The 17,631-nt window shown below is 43.8% G+C and overlaps 1 pseudogene; it reads right to left on the reverse strand.

Moving 5' to 3' along the window:
- Window positions 1–6,508: 6,508 nt before the first annotated feature.
- On the reverse strand, window positions 6,509–7,021 carry LOC139276770 (ubiquitin-ribosomal protein eS31 fusion protein-like; annotated as a pseudogene).
- Between the last annotated feature and the right edge of the window lie 10,610 nt (window positions 7,022–17,631).

A 17,631-nucleotide genomic window follows, 5' to 3' on the forward strand; every position in this document is an offset into this window, starting at 1 on the left:
AATGCATCGTGGCCCTTTAAATCAACCTGCTGCCTAACCTGCTATGTGTGAGAGTACTCATGCCACCCATCCGGTCCCCTCCCTTGCTGTTAAACATTTGACTGTTCTGATGTATTTTGCAGAACATGATGATGATGATGATGACGATGCTGCTGCTGCCAACCCTGAGGATCCTGAGGGTACAGAACAAGAACCAGTACAACCAGCTGCGGACGATCCAGACTGGATGATGGCAGCGATGACTGAAATATCTGCAGGGGAGAGCTTCCAAATTAATGTTTATGAGCCCCCATCAAGGGGCATCAGAGTTTCAACCCCCAGCATAGGTCTTGGTTCCACCTACCACGAGTAGAACTTTATGCGCACTCCCATTCATCTTTTAGAACTCGACCCTTGTTTCGGGACATGCCATGTGTATCTCAAATGCACAATGTTGCTTTCATGCAATTAAAAACTAATGTTACCCCTCATTCTTTAAAGTATTGGTGGGATAAAAAGGCATTTTAAAACACAGGTAATTCCAATTCAGAGCAATTCTAATGTAAGTACATTCCAATTATGGGCCACCTGCTCAAGCTCTTCCGCCCCTCCCATGACATACTGGTGTGGCACTATGCCATGGGTAGGTGGTCCCACATCTAAGCGCAATTTCCTGATCTTACCTGAGGCAAATTGTTTTGGGTTAATGTTTATCTGCATAAACCTTAATGTTGCAGCCCCCAGATTAATGACTTCAATGTACATTAGTCTAGTTTACTCTGAATTAGATTAAAAAAATATAAATATAGGGATACATGGAAAAAGGAGGGAAATAGAATTAGAATGTCGAGCTTCCATGTGGAGCTAGTGCTAGGACAGGCACAGGCGGCCGATTGGCCATTTCCTGCACTGAAAATTCTATGATTCTACAATCTCTCAATTAAAAGAAAATATATGTACAAAGTTTGCAGGGATTTTTTTTACCCTTACTAAGGATTTCAACCATTTGATTAAATAATACATTTGTAAAATAATTAACTTGGGGAGCATACCTCCTGAATTATAATTTAAGATACATTTTCTAAATGGCACTTTAGTCTGCACACTTAAAGTGCTCATATCAAATTTCTGTCTAAAACAAATGGGCTAACGCTTGCATTAAAATATCTTAGACAGGAATTTGATGCGAGCACATTCAATGTTCATATGAAAATTGAGCCTATTGAAAATATACCCTAAGGCTTATTCCCACGGACTATTCGTGATCTGACGGTATGCTCATCAGTTTTCCCACATCACTGGAGTCCATTACCAAACACTATATAGCTTTGACATTATTAACACTCCACTATTCCAGGGTGCAGCACCATCAATTATATTATTTATCATGGTTACTCTTTAACTTCAGATTTTAGATATTCCTCGGTTCGTGCTTCTCATCAGAACAACTATCTGCCCTGGAATTAATCAAAGCTGTGTTACTCATGCCTTTTAAACATCCATGTTAAACTGTGATTCTTCTGTCTTAGAAGTTTCCAAATACCTGTTAATACTTGCATGGTGAGAGCCTTATGTTTTGTAGGAATGCAACCTAACAGATTCAGATCTGAGTGTACAATCATTGAATGATCTGAGATAGGGGTTATCATAGGCAGTCCCTCGAAATCGAGGAAGATTTGCTTCCACTCTAAAAATGAGTTCTTGGATAACTGAACAGGAATTACAGTCTCTGTCACAGGTGGAACAGACAGTCGTTGAAGGAAAGGGTGGTTGGGATTGGTTTGCTGCACGCTCTTTCCGCTGCCTGCGCTTGTTTTCTGCATGCTCTCGGCGATGAGACTCGGTGCTCAGCGCCCTCCCGGATGCAGTTCCTCCACCTAGGGCGGTCTTTGGTCAGGGACTCCTAGATGTCGGTGGGGATGTTGCACTTTATCAAGGAGGCTTTGAGGGTATCCTTGAAATGTTTCCTCTGCCCATCTTGGACCCGCCTGCCGTGTAGGAGTTCCGAGTAGAGTGCTTGCTTTGGGAGTCTTGTGTCAGGCATGCGAACAATGTGGCCTGCCCAGCGGAGCTGGTCAGGTGTGGTCAGTGCCTCAGTGCTGGGGATGTTGGTTGGCCTGGTCAAGGACGCTAACGTTGGTGCGTCTGTCCTCCCAGGGGATTTGCAGGATCTTGCGGAGACATCGTTGGTGTTATTTCTCCAGCGATTTGTGGTGTCTGCTGTATATGGTCCACATCTCTGAGTCATTCAGGAGGGCGGGTATCACTACAGCCCTGTACACCATGAGCTTGGCGGCAGATTTGAGAGCCTGGTCTTCGAACACTCTTTTCCTCAGGCGGCAAAAGGCTGCGCTGGCTCACTGGAGGCAGTGTTGAAACTCGTCATCAATGTCTGGCCTTGCTGATAATAGGCTCCTGGGGTATGAAAAGTGGTCCATGTTGTCCATGGCCACGCCATGGATCTTGATGACTGGGGGGCAGTGTTGTATGGCGGGGACAAGGTGGTGGAGGACCTTTGTCTTACGGATGTTTAGTGTAAGGCCCATACTTTCGTACACCTCAGTGAAGATGTTAACTATGACTTGGAGTTCACTCTCTGAATGTGCGCAGACGCATGCGTTGTCTGCGAACTGTAGTTCAACGACAGAGGTTGGGATGGTCTTGGATCTGGTCTGGAGACGACGAAGGTTGAACAGGTTCCACTGGTTCTGTAGTTTAGTTCCACTCCAGCGGGGAGCTTGCTGAGTGTGAGGTGGAGTATTGCAGCAAGGAAGATTGAGAAGAGGGTTGGCGCGATGACGCAGCCCTGCTTGACCCCTGTCCAGATGAGAATTGGGTCTGTAATGATCCTGACCAGATAGGGGTATTTACATTCTAAAGGACAGAATTTTTTTATACAAGATATATTAAATACCATTTTATTCAGTCTTTTTGAGGAAGGAGATGAATCTGAACTGACTTCCAATTTGGTTTCGATAGTTTGATTCTCACTTCCTAATTTCCCTTTAAAATGCTGCAGGCTTCCTGCATTTTAATTAAGCTGAAAGCAATAAGAATTCAGCATCAAATCTGGGAATGGATAAGAATATGTTTGAAGGGTAGAAATCAGTGGTTACTTGTTAGAGGAATTATATTGGGATTTGGGGGAAGTGCTGAGTGGGACTCCTACTGTTTCTAATTTACACCGATGACTTCGTTTTGGAAATTCAGTGTAAAATTGCAGATGATTCTGAGGACGAGATGGTTCTGGGAACTACAATCCAAGTTGGATATAATATGTAAGCAGATGGAACAATGGGACATTCAATTTAATAGAGTGTAAAGTACTGCCTGTAGGAGGACCAATATAAATATGCTGTGGCTGGTGTCATTTCGGTAAAGATGTACTTGGAAAATGTCTAGGAGACTTAGACTCGACACTCAGCAGATATCTGTTAAACACACATATATTCAAATACAATCTGTAAGTTGCTTGTATTTGAATTGAATGACTTGCCCCTTCCTCACATATCTACCACCTGAGTTTCCACCTCTTCTCAACAACTTCACTCTCATTTTGGGAAGTTGTCCTGCAGCATGTTAAAGAAGACCACCCAAAAAATCAGCTGGGACTTTCGCTGATGCCGCTGGATGGACCGGCCACTTGCTAGGCCATTTTCCATCCAGGAGGTAAAGTTCCAACCCATACCTGTGGATGATGTCTTCAAGGGGCAGCATTTAGATGAGGAAGAGGAGGAAGCCAAGGATAGGGGACTCCAGAGATAATAATGCGGGGGTGGAGTTTAGTGGAGAGATGGGTCTGATGAAAAGACGAGGTCATAAGGAGAGGGAGGAGAGAAACTAGAGAGATGTGGGTTCAGGGCAAGGTCGGTGTAAATTTTTTAAAATCGCTAATCTTGCTTGAGGTTTGTGAATTCTGTGCTTGTGTTTATTAATCTTGTGCTCATTCTCCAAATTAAATAGTTTGTTTACTTCCACCTAACATTGTCTCTACCTAACATTACTTTGAAGTTCCATTTTTAAGCTTTCACTAGATATTGCTTTCATATCAACTTGGTTCATGTAATGTATACACCTATGAGTATGTTCACAGGCTTTTAGAGCTGTTGCATCGTGAGTGGCTTAGCCAGTCGCGTGATGTTCACAAGACTCAATAAAACCCCAGTCAGTTAGGTCTAGGTCATCCACGATGAGGTATGCAGTTGTTAGCCAAGTAGATTAACTGGTAATGTGTAGTATGATTGTTAAACCTTTGTTAATAAACAAACTAGTTCTTAATAGCAATGTGTTGCTATGAATTCTTAATCATAGAACCCATGAAGCAAATACATTACATGTAGAGGGTTGTGGTGATCTGGAACTCACTGCCTGGAAAGGTGTTAGAGGCAGAAACCCTCACCACATTTAAAAGGTGCTTGGATGGGCACTTGAAGTGCAATAACCTGCAGGGTTACGGACCTAGAGCTGGTAAGTGGGATTAGACTGGATAATCTCTTGTTGGCTGGCACAGATACAATGGTAAGTACTTCAGGAAATCGAATACGGTCAGAGTGATCTCCTGGACTAGTTTCGAACGTCTGGATGGGTCGGAGAGGAATTTTCCCAGATTTTTTTCCCCAATTCGCCTGGATTTTTATCTGGTTTTTTGCCTCTCCCAGGCCATCGCATGGCTCCGTGTGAAGTGGAGTGTAAAATGTTGCGATGTATGGGATGTCGCAGTTGTGTGGGTCGGACTGGTTGGGTTGGATGCTCTTTACCTTTCCGCCATTGTTCATTGGTTTATATGTAACCTTCAGGGCTACTGACCGAGGGCCATGTGGCTCTTTGTCAGCCGGTACGGACACGATGGGCTGAAATGGCCTCCTTCTGCGCTGTAGATTTCTGTTTCTATGTTTCAATTTCCTTCACTCTTGACTGTCAGAAGATTGTTTCAGACCTATTCCAGGCCTTGATCATATAACCTAGGTTTCACTTTAATGCAGTATTAAGGGAGTAGTGCATTCTTGGAGATATCACTTTCAAATGAGGGACTGAGGCCCCTCTCAACCAACACCATCAAAATAGATTATCTGGTCATTTACTGCTGGTGGGACCTTGCCATGTTGGTTGCTGTGTTTACCTCCTAAATTTTAAAAGTAATTCATTCGGCTGTGAAGGATTAGGGGCATCCCAATGATTTGAAATTAAGTACATAGATTGACGTACGTTCTTTCTTTCTTGCTCAGTAATGAGGACCTCTTTTATTAGTGAGCTCTCACACCAAAGTGTGACCATACATACAGAATTCTGATTTCAAATCATGCCGAGGGGTCGAACAGCTACCCTTATTACAGTATTTAGCTTACTAGAAATTACTCTCCCAAAACTCAGAAAGTGGAAGAATAAACTTTAGAGCAGACAGTGAAGGCTATAAATATCAGAATTGATTTATGATAAGTATAAACTTTACAGCAGACAGTGGTGAATCATGGAATTGATTTATTAAAGTTAATGGACTATAGCAATATAGAAATTTGCACTATTTTTACAGAACCTTTAACTCGCACACTCTCTTCGCACACAAAGAAAATATAAGTACCTGAAGGAAAAAAAATTGTAGGGGTACGGGGAAAGGGCAGGGGAGTGGTCTTGCAGAGAGCCGGCACGGGCTCGACAGGCTGAATGGCCTCCTTCTGTGCTGTAACCATTCTATGATTCTATGTGACACTAGCAATGCCTTTTGAAAATCCAAGTAAACTACCTTGATTGGATTCTCCATGCCCACTAGTTCAGTTGTGCCCTCAAGGAAACCCAGCAGGTTTGTAAGACATGACCTGTTATGTCTCATACCACGCTGTGTGCTCCTTATGATGCCTGTGCTCTTTAAATGTTCATTTATTGCATCCCATAGAATGCCTTAACCAAAGCATTTTCCCACTCCTGATGTTAAGCTAACTGGCCTGTATTTACCAGGTCTGTGCCCTACTCCTTTTCTTTGACTATTGCAACTACATTTGTAATTCTCCAGTCCTCTGGTGTTTCTCTAGTTTTTATGGAACTCCAAAAAATATCTGCCACGACATCACTAATCTCTTCATTCCATTCTTGAGAATCTTGGGATATATCCTACCTGGCCCAGCAGCCGTTTGACTTCTTCCCATTTCTGCACAATATGATCTTTGGTAAATTCAACATATGCTATGGAGTGCTTAGCCCCAGTTACCATGGCTGGAATGTTGCTGCAATCCACCTTTGTGAAAGCTGATGTGAAGAATCCAGTCACTATATCTGCCAGATCCTGGTTATGTGTAATAGTTTAACCCATTTCATCCTTTAACAGACTCAGTTGTTCTTGAACTTCCCTTTTATTATTAACATAGTTTATTTTTTTTGTCCCTCTTGCTCCCCGTTGTGGCTTTTCCCTCCACTTCTTGCTTTCCTGCTTTAGTTAGTTATCCTCAGTTGCCTTTGTGGGAATCTCAATCCTCTCAATTTTTGTTTTTTTGTATCTCTTTTAAAGTGATTGTGCTTATTTTTTTCAAGCTACTTTTCAAATTTTTTTCCATTTTTCATCATAGTTTATTAAAAATGCATCGGCAGCCTTTTTGAAGCAGTATGTCAGACAGCATTTCCCACAGTATTGCCCGTTGAAGTGACTGACCATAAACACACCATTACCACATCCCCCGGAAGGATATGCGTGTTAGACGATAGATTTTTGCATATTCATCAACCTTGTAATATTTAAGGACAGCAAGCTTGACCTTCTTCCTCTTATGCTGGTTCTTTTTTGGGGTGGTGTAAGACTTCTTCCTCTTCTTGGCACCACCATGAAGTCTCAGTACGAGGTGTAGAGTTAACTCCTTCTGGATGTTGTATTCAGAGAAAGTACGGCCATCCTCCAACTGTTTTCCAGCAAAGATCAGTCGCTGCTGATCAGGGGGAATACCTTCCTTGTCCTGGATCTTAGCCTTTACATTTTCAATAGTATCCGAGGGTTCAACCTCGAGAGTTATTGTTTTCCCCGTTAGGGTTTTCACGAAGATCTGCATTTTTCAAATTCAATCGACCCGCACTGTCCGCTCAGAGTAGTCCAATGTGGTCTAGGTCTTCCTCTACTTTAAAAAAAAATTATACACTTTATTTCATTATGTGCCCTTTGTAGTTCATATTTTCCTGTACTCCCTCAGGCTGCTGTTATATGACAACATTTGTATGAATGCAGACTGTTTTTAAGTGCACTTTGATGCTGTCATGTATCTTACATTATTATATATAACTGTATCCTAACATGCTATACATGACTGTAATAAGATATGACCTGTAACCACCAGCATACCTTACCACCAGGGGTGCACTTGCAAGAGACAGGTATATAAGGACAGGTCTCAGGCAAGTGCAGCATTCCAGAGTGACCTTGACTTCACTACATGCCTCGTGTGAATCTGTACTGAGGGGACAGGACTTTACAGATGCAACAGTGGTTGTCCAGCTCCAGTGTTGGAACCAAATCTAAAACAAATCTGTGTGAGATTACTTCGAGGAGGTGGTCTATTAGCTGGAATAAGGTCCAGGGTAATTCCAGCCTATTAACTCCTTCAGTTCAATGGCTGGCCTTGCTCAGATTGGTTTTAAAATGTGCTTGGGGTAGAAATTGCCCCCCGCCCGAAACAAGCGTTTCGATGTTTTTTACCGCAGCTGCGTTTCAGGTCGAGTCTTTTGGGAAATTCTGCTCTTTGTTTTTTTTTTGTTTTGATCCAGAAATCGGTCATAATGGGGACGGTGGCTATACCTGAGGGGCAAAAACGTGGGGTGACAGCAACTGAAGGGTGAAAGTTGGGGGCGGTGCGTATTCACTATCACGATGACGTCATCGTGGCGTCGCGTCACCATGACTCTCCCCTTCACTTAAAGGGGAGAGCCTCAGCGCTTTTTAAACTTTGGTCCACGGGGCCACCAGGGAGGGTTTTAGCCAGGCCAGTGGCCTGACACCCAAGAGGGAGTGCCAGGTTTCCTGTTGGCGGCCCGGCCGAAACCGGGGGCATAATTGTTGGGTCGACAAAACAAAATATGGCGGCAGTGATAGTGAGCCCTCCCCTTTAAGAGAAGCCACACCGTCACTGCAGAAGACTGCAGCCTCACTGGACCACCAGAAAAAAGGTTGTTTTGGCACAGCCTTAGAGCCGAAGATTTTCCGAGGGGAATGTCGCCGTCGGGGGGTTAGATCGGTGGTGCGCATTGTGATGATGTGCTTAACACCGATCGGGGGGGATCAGGGCACCGGCAGGAAAACTCAGGAGGGCAATTGGGCTAGCAGCGTCCATTCCACCTAAAGCCGGTGGCCACTGCACTCCGCAGCATGGCTGCTGATTTGCGGTGCTAACAGGCCTTAAGGAGAGGGACAATTTCGGCCCCTTTGTGTTGAAGGGTGATTGTGCAATCAGCCCTTCTCATTTTGTCCTTATCCATGTTCTTGATGTAAATCTAGAGACTAGTAATTACACCATAATTAATGTAACTTGCCAAGAATTTGCGGTCAGTAGCTACCGTGACTGCACTCCAACATTACTTCATTGTCTGTAAAACACTTTGAGATGTCCGGTGGTTGTGAAATGTAAGTCAATCTTTCTTTTATGTTTGCTCAGTATCAAACTAATAATTATCTGAGATCTGGTTCCACCCAAGGGTATCACAGATGAAACTCTTGGATCCGACCTAATGTTATTGATGGGATTGAAGGCCGATAAATCCCTGGGACCTGATTGTCTGCATCCCAGAGTAGTTAAGGAAGTGGCCCTAGAAATAGTGGATGCATTGGTGATTATTTTTCAACATTCTATTGACTCTGGATCAGTTCCTATGGACTGGAGGGTAGCTAATGTAACACCCCTTTTTAAGAAAGGAGGGAGAGAGAAAATGGGTAATTATAGACCGGTTAGCCTGACATCAGTTGTGGGGAAAATGTTGGAATCAATTCTTAAAGATGAAATAGCAGCGCATTTGGAAAGCAGTGACAGGATCGGTCCAAGTCACCATGGATTTATGAAAGGGAAATCATGCTTGACAAATCTTCTGAAATTTTTTGAGGATGTAACTAGTAGAGTGGACAAGGGAGAATCAGTGGATGTGGTGTATTTGGACTTTCAAAAGGCTTTTGACAAGGTCCCACACAAGAGATTGATGTGCAAAATTAAAGCACATGGTATTGGGGGTAATGTATTGACATGGATAGAGAACTGGTTGGCAGACAGGAAGCAGAGAGTCGGGATAAACAGGTCCTTTTCAGAATGGCAGGCAGTGACTAGTGGGATGCCGCAAGGCTCAGTGCTGGGACCCCAGATATTTACAACATACATCAATGATTTACATGAAGGAATTGAGTGTAATATCTCCAAGTTTACAGATGACACTAAGCTGGGTGGCGGTGTGAGCTGCGAGGAGGACGCTAAGAGACTGCAGGGTGACTTGGACAGGTTAGGTGAGTGGGCAAATGTATGGCAGATGCAGTATAATGTGGATAAATGTGAGGTTATCCACTTTGGGGGCAAAAACACGAGGGCAGAATATTATCTGAATGGCGGCAGATTGGTAAAAGGGGAGGTGAAACGATACCTGGATGTCATGGTACATCAGTCATTGAAAGTTGGCATGCAGGTACAGCAGGCGGTGAAGAAGGCAAATGACATGTTGGCCTTCATAGCTAGGGGATTTGAGCATAGGAGCAGGGAGGTCTTACTGCAGTTGTACAGGGCCTTGGTGAGGCCTCACCTGGAATGTTGTGTTCAGTTTTGGTCTCCTAATCTGAGGAAGACGTTCTTGCTATTGAGGGAGTGCAGCGAAGGTTCACCAGACTGATTCCAGGGATGGCAGGACTGACATATGAGGAGAGAATGGATCGACTGGGCCTGTATTCACTGGAGTTTAGAAGAATGAGAGGGGATCTCATAGAAACACATAAAATTCTGACATGACTGGACAGGTTTGATGCAGGAAGAATGTTCCCGATGTTGGGGAAATCCAGAACCAGGGGACACAGTCTACGGATAAGGGGTAAGCCATTTAGGACCGAGATGAGGAAAAACTTCTTCACTCAGAGAGTTGTTAACCTGTGGAATTCTCTACCGCAGAGAGTTGCTGATGCCAGTTCGTTGGATATATTCAAGAGGGAGTTAGATATGGCCCTTACGAATAAAGGGATCAAGAGGTATGGAGAGAAAGCAGGAAGGTGATACTAAGGTGAATGATCAGCCATGATCTTATTGAATGGTGGTGCAGGCTCGAAGGGCCGAATGGCCTACTCCTGCACCTATTTTCTATGTTTCCATGTTACAAACAGCGGAGATTAATTACTACTTTCCTAAACTCTTCCTCACTTTCCAGACAGCAGAAAACTGTGCGATGGTCAGGGAACAATACAAATTATTTTCTTTAAAGGATGATTTTATAAACCCAGAGGGGCCAAAATTGCCCCCTTTTTAATGCCCATTACCGGTGGTAGTGGGGTGGTAAGGCCTTTCCAACTGGGGACAGGCGGATGGTGCAACCCGTCCGCAATTTCCCTCGGGTCGGGGGCAGTGGGAACGGGTTTCCGCCGCGTCCCGTGTTTCTGCCCCGCCTGTTGTCGGCCATGCGCTGACCCCTTACCGACTGGCGGCGACCCCTTCTCCGCCCCATGGGAAAAATTGCCCCGTGAGAGCGCAGCCGTTGCCGATCTGTGCCCCCGACAGCTTTGCAAGTCGGGAAACTGCCAGTGGCTGGGCGATGCATCTGCTCTTAAAGGTGAGGGTTCACCGCAGTGGCCACCATTTTGTTTTAATTGTTAGCCAACTCTGCTCGCCAAGGATGCCTCGCTAGGCCTCGCAGCATCCTTTCTCTTTAAGTGAAGGGGAGAAATTCAGTCGTGCCTCAGTTGGGGCGTTAATCCAGGCGGAGCGGTAATTTTAGCACATTAAAAAAGTTTGCGCCTCTCGCCGAGCAATTTGTCAGAATTGAACATAAGAACATAAGATAAGAACATAAGAACATAAGAATTAGGAACAGGAGTAGACCATCTAGCCCCTCGAGCCTGCTCCGCCATTCAATAAGATCATGGCTGATCTGGTCGTGGACTCAGCTCCACTTACCCGCCCTCTCCCCGTAACCCTTAATTCCCTTATTGCTTAAAAATCTATCTATCTTTGACTTGAAAACATTCAATGAGCTAGCCTCAACTGCTTCCTTGGGCAGAGAATTCCACAGATTCACAACCCTCTGGGAGAAGAAATTCTTTCTCAACTCGGTTTTAAATTGGCTCCTCCGTATTTTGAGGCTGCGCCCCCTAGTTCTAGTCTCCTCCACCAATGGAAACAACCTCTCTACCTCTATCTTGTCTATCCCTTTCATGATTTTAAATGTTTCTATAAGATCACCCCTCATCCTTCTGAACTCCAACGAGTAAAGACTCAGTCTACTCAATCTATCATCATAAGGTAACCCCCTCATTTCTCGAATCAGCCTAGTGAATCGTCTCTGTACCCCTTCCAAAGCTAGTATATCCTTCCTTAAGTAAGGTGACCAAAACTGCTCGCAGTACTCCAGGTGCGGCCTCACCAATACCTTATACAGTTGCAGTAGGACCTCCCTGCTTTTGTACTCCATCCCTCTCGCAATGAAGGCCAACATTCCATTTGCCTTCCTGATTACCTGCTGCACCTGCAAACTAACCTTTTGGGATTCATGCACAAGGTACCCCCAGGTCCCTCTGCACCACAGCATGTTGTAATTTCTCCCCATTCAAATAATATTCCCTTTTACTGTTTTTTTTCCCAAGGTGGATGACCTCACACTTTCCGACATTGTATTCCATCTGCCAAACTTTAGCCCATTGGGCGAAGAACTGAAGGTGGCGCAAAATCAGTCATTACACACTTGACCTGGAGGGGGCACTAACGTAATTGCCAGCGCTAAATTTAACTGACCCATTGCACATGCATCGATCTCCGATTGCGATCCCGGGAAAAGCCAACTCTTGAAGGCGGGGCATACTAGTGCATCCATTAAAGTTTTCAAAATCACTTGTTTTCAACCTGTGCTGTTATGTCTGTCTACGCTGCTGCAATCTTGGAGGCTCACGCACCGTGCTGTGTGTAAATGTTACACTGACTGTGACCCCCCAAGGGAAGCGCTTCCTCATCCCTTTAAGTTGCCACCAGTTAACGACTCTGCAAGCCCGTACCAACTGTTTTTCCAGACATTGTTATTTGTGGGTGGTAAATGAGGGGGCCATACCTAATTTAGCGAGCTGGGCGCAAGTGTGGGCATTGCACTAGGACTGACGTCATGAGCGGAGTGATCATCAGCAGCCAGACGCTAGCGGTTTGCGTCCCTGCTGGATCTCTAACTAATTTTCCGGTGGGGCGTTAAGCTCTAACACTTGCATTACCGCCCCCTCTGGGCATTAACTGAGGCTGTAGACAACTGAAAATCCAACCCTTGAGATTCAAAGGAACACATCAAGATGTCCTCCATAACATTATATTAATCAAGAAAGTCCTTTCTCAGCACTGAGCTGGTTTCTGTGTGACTGCAGAAAGTCATCTGACTGGTTATGTGGTCTGCAGAAGAAAGGAGCACATTTCTGTAGTGATTCTGAGACATCAACTGCTAACAGTGATAATCCGGTGGCACGAATTTCATTACTGCATTTGGACTGCAACTCAGTAGAAACTATTCATCCCTCTACTCAGTAAGTGCAACTCAGCAGAACCAATGGCAGCTCCTAACAGTCGGGGTTGAGTCATTCTCTTTTTGCTGCACCTCCTATCTGTCTTGTGCTGTCCCAATGTCTGTATTCCATCTGTAACATAAAATACAAATGAGGAAAGAACAATCAGCTCCTCCAGATCACTCGGATTTAATTTTGTGCATCAGGCAGTATAATAACAGGCAGTTAAAGGACAGATGTCTCACACAATTGACTGTAGTAATTACTCCTGCCCTAATTGAGACATTCTGTTTCAGCCTCAAGCCTGTAACTGTTTGCTACATCCTTAATGTAAGGCCAACTCCACAGAACCTGTATCACACTCTTAACTTTCCTGTTCCAAGTGCATAATCCTTCCCCGAACATCAAGTAAAGTCATAGGAACAGAAGTAGACAATGCTGGGGGGAGGGTAGAACCATTAGTAGCATTAGATCTGAGGACAAGTTACATTCTAGGCAGAAGGTTTGAGGAGCTAACAAAGCAACATCAAGATGCTCGAGGGGCTAGATGGCCTACTCCTGTTCCTAATTCTTATGTTCTTATGTTATGTTCTAAGAGGTGATAGATAAGCTCAAGAGTGACATTATCTTAATTGCTGCTACTCTTCTATGGAAGCATGAAGAAGAGAAGATAGTTGACTTCAAGGAGTGGACACTAAATTGGAATGTACAGGGGATACTTGGGGAGTTTTCTAAGGCCGATAGAAGCTATACAGGAAAGATGGTCTATACATAATCAGATTTTGGAGGGGGCAACTAAGTTCTTGGCTCAAAACATGTCAGCTGCCATTGGGATTCGGGAGATTGGTAAGATATGTAAGCAAATGGTAGTTAACTCAAGTAAAAAAAAAATGATTTATTGGTCTAAAGGGGGGAATACAGGTGTAATAGATGCTGCATTACAGAGCCCTTTGAAGGGATAAATTGAGTAGAAATAGTATGGGAAAATCAGGAAATGACAGAAGCCTTGAATTAACTTTTCACATGAGTATTCAAATTTTGACAATTCCACGTGCAGCTTAGGAATTTAGAGTGCCAATGAGCACGTCATAAAGAAATTTAAAGTACTAATTCCCTTAAATGGTTTGCTAGAGCATAAACCCAGCAGACCTATCTAGGTGGAGCTGGGGTTGGAGTTGGAAATTGGGAAGGAGAGAGGAATCATTGGTTTAAGACTCCATTACATCTCACAGGAGGTGAGAGAGGATATAAGATGGGCCGGCTCCAGCAATTGATGAATCAAGAATTCTGACATTTACGCCATAGGATATGACAATCTAACGTGCAACACTTTAAAACAGTCAGAACAGCAGCTGACACCTGATGCTGACACCTTCAGCATGCCTTCTGTTGCCTAGGCCCCAAGCTCTGAAACTCCCTGCCTAAACCTCTCTACCTCTCTTTCCTCCTTTTAAGATGCTCCTTAAAACCTAGCTCTTTGACCAACCCTTTGGTCACCTGCCCTAATTTCTCCTTACCTGGCACGGTGTCAAATTGATTTGTCTCATAATATTCCTCTGAAGCGCCTTGGGGTGTTTTAGTATGTTAAAGGTGCTATATAAATATAAGTTGTTATCATTGTTGTTAAAGATGAATTGCTGTGTTTTAGTGTGTCGTTAGTCAGAAACTCATAACTTTACTTTGGACTAGTCTTTTGTCAATTCTCTTTGCTCTTTATGCTTGAGGCTCTTGGTTTGAATTTGTCCTTCTTCCTTGAGACTATTGCTTGTTTTTGGAATATCCCTAAAATACAGGAGAAAGCTGCAAATGTTTTCCCCCATGGGGATTCCTCTCTTTGTGATTTATTTGTTGGAGGAAGGAGATGAGGATGAACCCAGGTCACCAGGCTCATAAGGCTCCTCCTGCAGATAGCCAGGCACCAGGGTGCGTAACCCCAAAAGATCTTTCCTTTATACATCCATGGAATTATGTGTCAGGAGGACTCAGTATTCTGTGGGGCCAAGCATCCTGGAGCTGCCCCTTGCTCCAGAACGCTCTTCATTGTAGAGAAGCCCTCTCTGAAGTTGCTGCAAAGGATGGCAGTGAATCAACTGCTGCACATCTTTGGAGAGTCCTTGAGGTGTCTTCATATGGTTCTGATGTTCTGCAAGCATTTATTTTTTTCATGGCAGGACCCTTGAGATCTTCGTCTGAACACTCAACAGCCAGGGTCTGGATTTCCCAAAGCCTTTGCTCAGGTACACCATGTTTGACCTTCAATACCTCATTCTCTGACCTCCTTGTGAGTTGTAAATCACAGTATGTCAATTCCTTATCTAGACAATCAATATCATCCCAAGTTAGCCTATCTGGGCTGGTGAGTGCAAGTGATAGGGGGGCCAAGACAGAGTGAACCAATTTCTGCCGGCAATGCCAGATACTGAAGCTTCCGCCATTGGTTCCTTCTCACTTTCTCCTAACAACGTATTTCTTGCTTCCAGCTCCTGTGGAAGTGAGCAGAATGAGAAATGTAATTAATTTGCTGCCGTCCATTTTTCCTTCCTGTTGGGCTTATGCAAATGTTTCCTTCAAAAAAGAGGCCATTTCTGATCTTTTGACCATTTGGTCAGCACAAATCTGTGGGTGTAGGCCCTCTCATGTGTCCATCCTATATAGCATTAGCTGTGTGAGTTTCCAGGATTTATGTTGCCTCCCCTTCCTATAGTCTGCCCTCAGGAATTATGCACAGTGTTTACCTGTATGACAAAAGACTGCTTGTTACTGTCCGTTACAGACTGTTGAATTTGACAACTCTTTGAGAATACTCAATACTTCTCTTATGGAATTCTCAAGATATAGTGAGCTTTCAACAGCCTGCATGTATTTCAGGATGCTATATTCATTCATTGGAGTATCCCAATTGTAGGTGCTATTACAGTTCATTTATTGCACAGGGTGATAACCTTCTATTTGTGAAAAGTATTAAATGTACACTAACAGCAGCTGCAGCCATAACACTTACCTTTGTTAATCTCGTGGAGTCATTGAACTTTATCTTGCATTGGAGTGGGGCCCTGAGGGTTAGGGGGCTTCCACTTGTATCCTGTGTTACTTCCGTCCACATGGTTCCAGTTGCTGGATGTTGGGTCTGTTGCCACGCTCTCCCACTGTTGCATCTCCCCTCATGTCTAATTTCAGTTAGAAGAATATGCTTAGCACTCTCAGAAGTTTGCTTTCACCTTTCTCCATGCTGTTTCTGCTTTAAGAGCAGTCCAGCACCCTTCAAACTTATTTCCCTGCCCCCACCTTCTCACAGCCCCCAAATGTTTCACATCTGGTCTGGTTGCAATTGGCATTTGTGCCTATGTCCTACCCATCAATACTCTAATGAGGTGACCACTGCGATTTCTGGTGGGGTTAGCGACTGGGCTATTGGGCAGGTGGAAATCCAGTATCGAACAGTGGGACTTGGAAGTTCAGGGTGTAAATTCCTACAAAATAGGGATGCACTCTACAAACCTCAATGAAATAAGTGAGACTATTTAATATGTCCAGAAGCTCCTCAAACCCAAGAGCTGTACCTGAGAATTGGAGGGTGCCTTATGTAACCACAATTTTCAAAGAAGGAGTAGGATGTTAATCAACGAATTACAAACCAGTTAACATAACATCATTAGTAGTGAATGTTCATCTAATCAATGGCCATCTAAAAAGCACTGAGGCCATAAAGGATAGGCAATCTCTTTTTAGAAGCAATAGTTTATGTCTCGCAGGTAATTAGGATTCTTTGAGGAGGTAGCCAATGATAGTCCCAGAGTTCTTTTTCCGATAAGAAGCCTATCTGATTTACAAATAGCTCTACTTCAAACTGTTTCAGCCTGTACAGTCTGCTCTACTGATTCAGTTCCTGGAACCTGATTCTATTCAGGATGGTGCTTGTTTAGTTTTGCTCCAGAGATTGCTTCCCTTTGGAACAAGATTACCAAAGTACCATCCTAGGAAAATGCGTTTTGGTACCTTTTGTACACTAGGTTTCAATGGCCCCGATTTATGGTTGTTATCTGTCGTGTCAGAACAAGTTAGACCAGGTGTAGTTGGTCTTCATCCTGCTGCTGTGCCTTGGATCCTATTTGCAGGTTAGCTCTGCTGCAGACACTCCCTTTTGCTCCCGGACTCATGATATCTAGTTGTTGTTTTCTGGGTGCATTTCACACCTTTAATGAATATCAACTAACATAAATACAATTGTCTATGTTCCTGTTAGGCCCCTCAGTTCTGCTTTATACATTAATTGCTCTTACATACTTTGTAATGAATTATTCCAATTAACCTGTTCCATGTGAATTTTCTTCTCTAGTACGCCTAATTTATAAGTTTTTTTCAATCAATGTATTCATTCATGGGATTTGGGCGTCACTAGCAAGACCAGCATTTATTGCCCATTCTTAATTGCCCTTGAGAAAGTGGTGGTGAGCCGACGCCTTGAACGGCTGCAGTCGGGTGGTAAAGGTACTCCCACAGTGCTGATAGGGAGAGAGTTCCAGGATTTGATCCAGCGACGATGAAGGAATGGCAATATGTTTCCAACTCAGGGTGTTGTGTGACTTGGAGGGGAACAGGGAGGTGGTGGAAACCTGATTTTGTGATTCTTACTCAATTAATCGGTGAATTTCCTCCATAAACAATTTAGTTGCTTGAAATAAGCCTTCTGGATGAACTGCTGCTTCTGGAATCAATTTTGCACCTTTAATATTGTCTATAGCACTGCTTTGCATTACAACTCACCCAGCCACTGCTCCCTCCCACCTTCTTCTTGCTTCTGTACCTTAAATTAATTGTGATTATGTTTCCCTCAACTTCCAAGTTAATAAATTGGCAACAACCTGGAATTAAGTTCCTCGGAGCCCTCAATTGAATAGATTAATAGCAACCTGCAAATTAAGTTCTACAATAAATTAAGTTCTTATCCACTGATAATTAATGCAGACTAC

The sequence above is a fragment of the Pristiophorus japonicus genome, chromosome 12 (assembly GCF_044704955.1).
Source record: "Pristiophorus japonicus isolate sPriJap1 chromosome 12, sPriJap1.hap1, whole genome shotgun sequence".
NCBI lineage: Eukaryota > Metazoa > Chordata > Chondrichthyes > Pristiophoridae > Pristiophorus > Pristiophorus japonicus.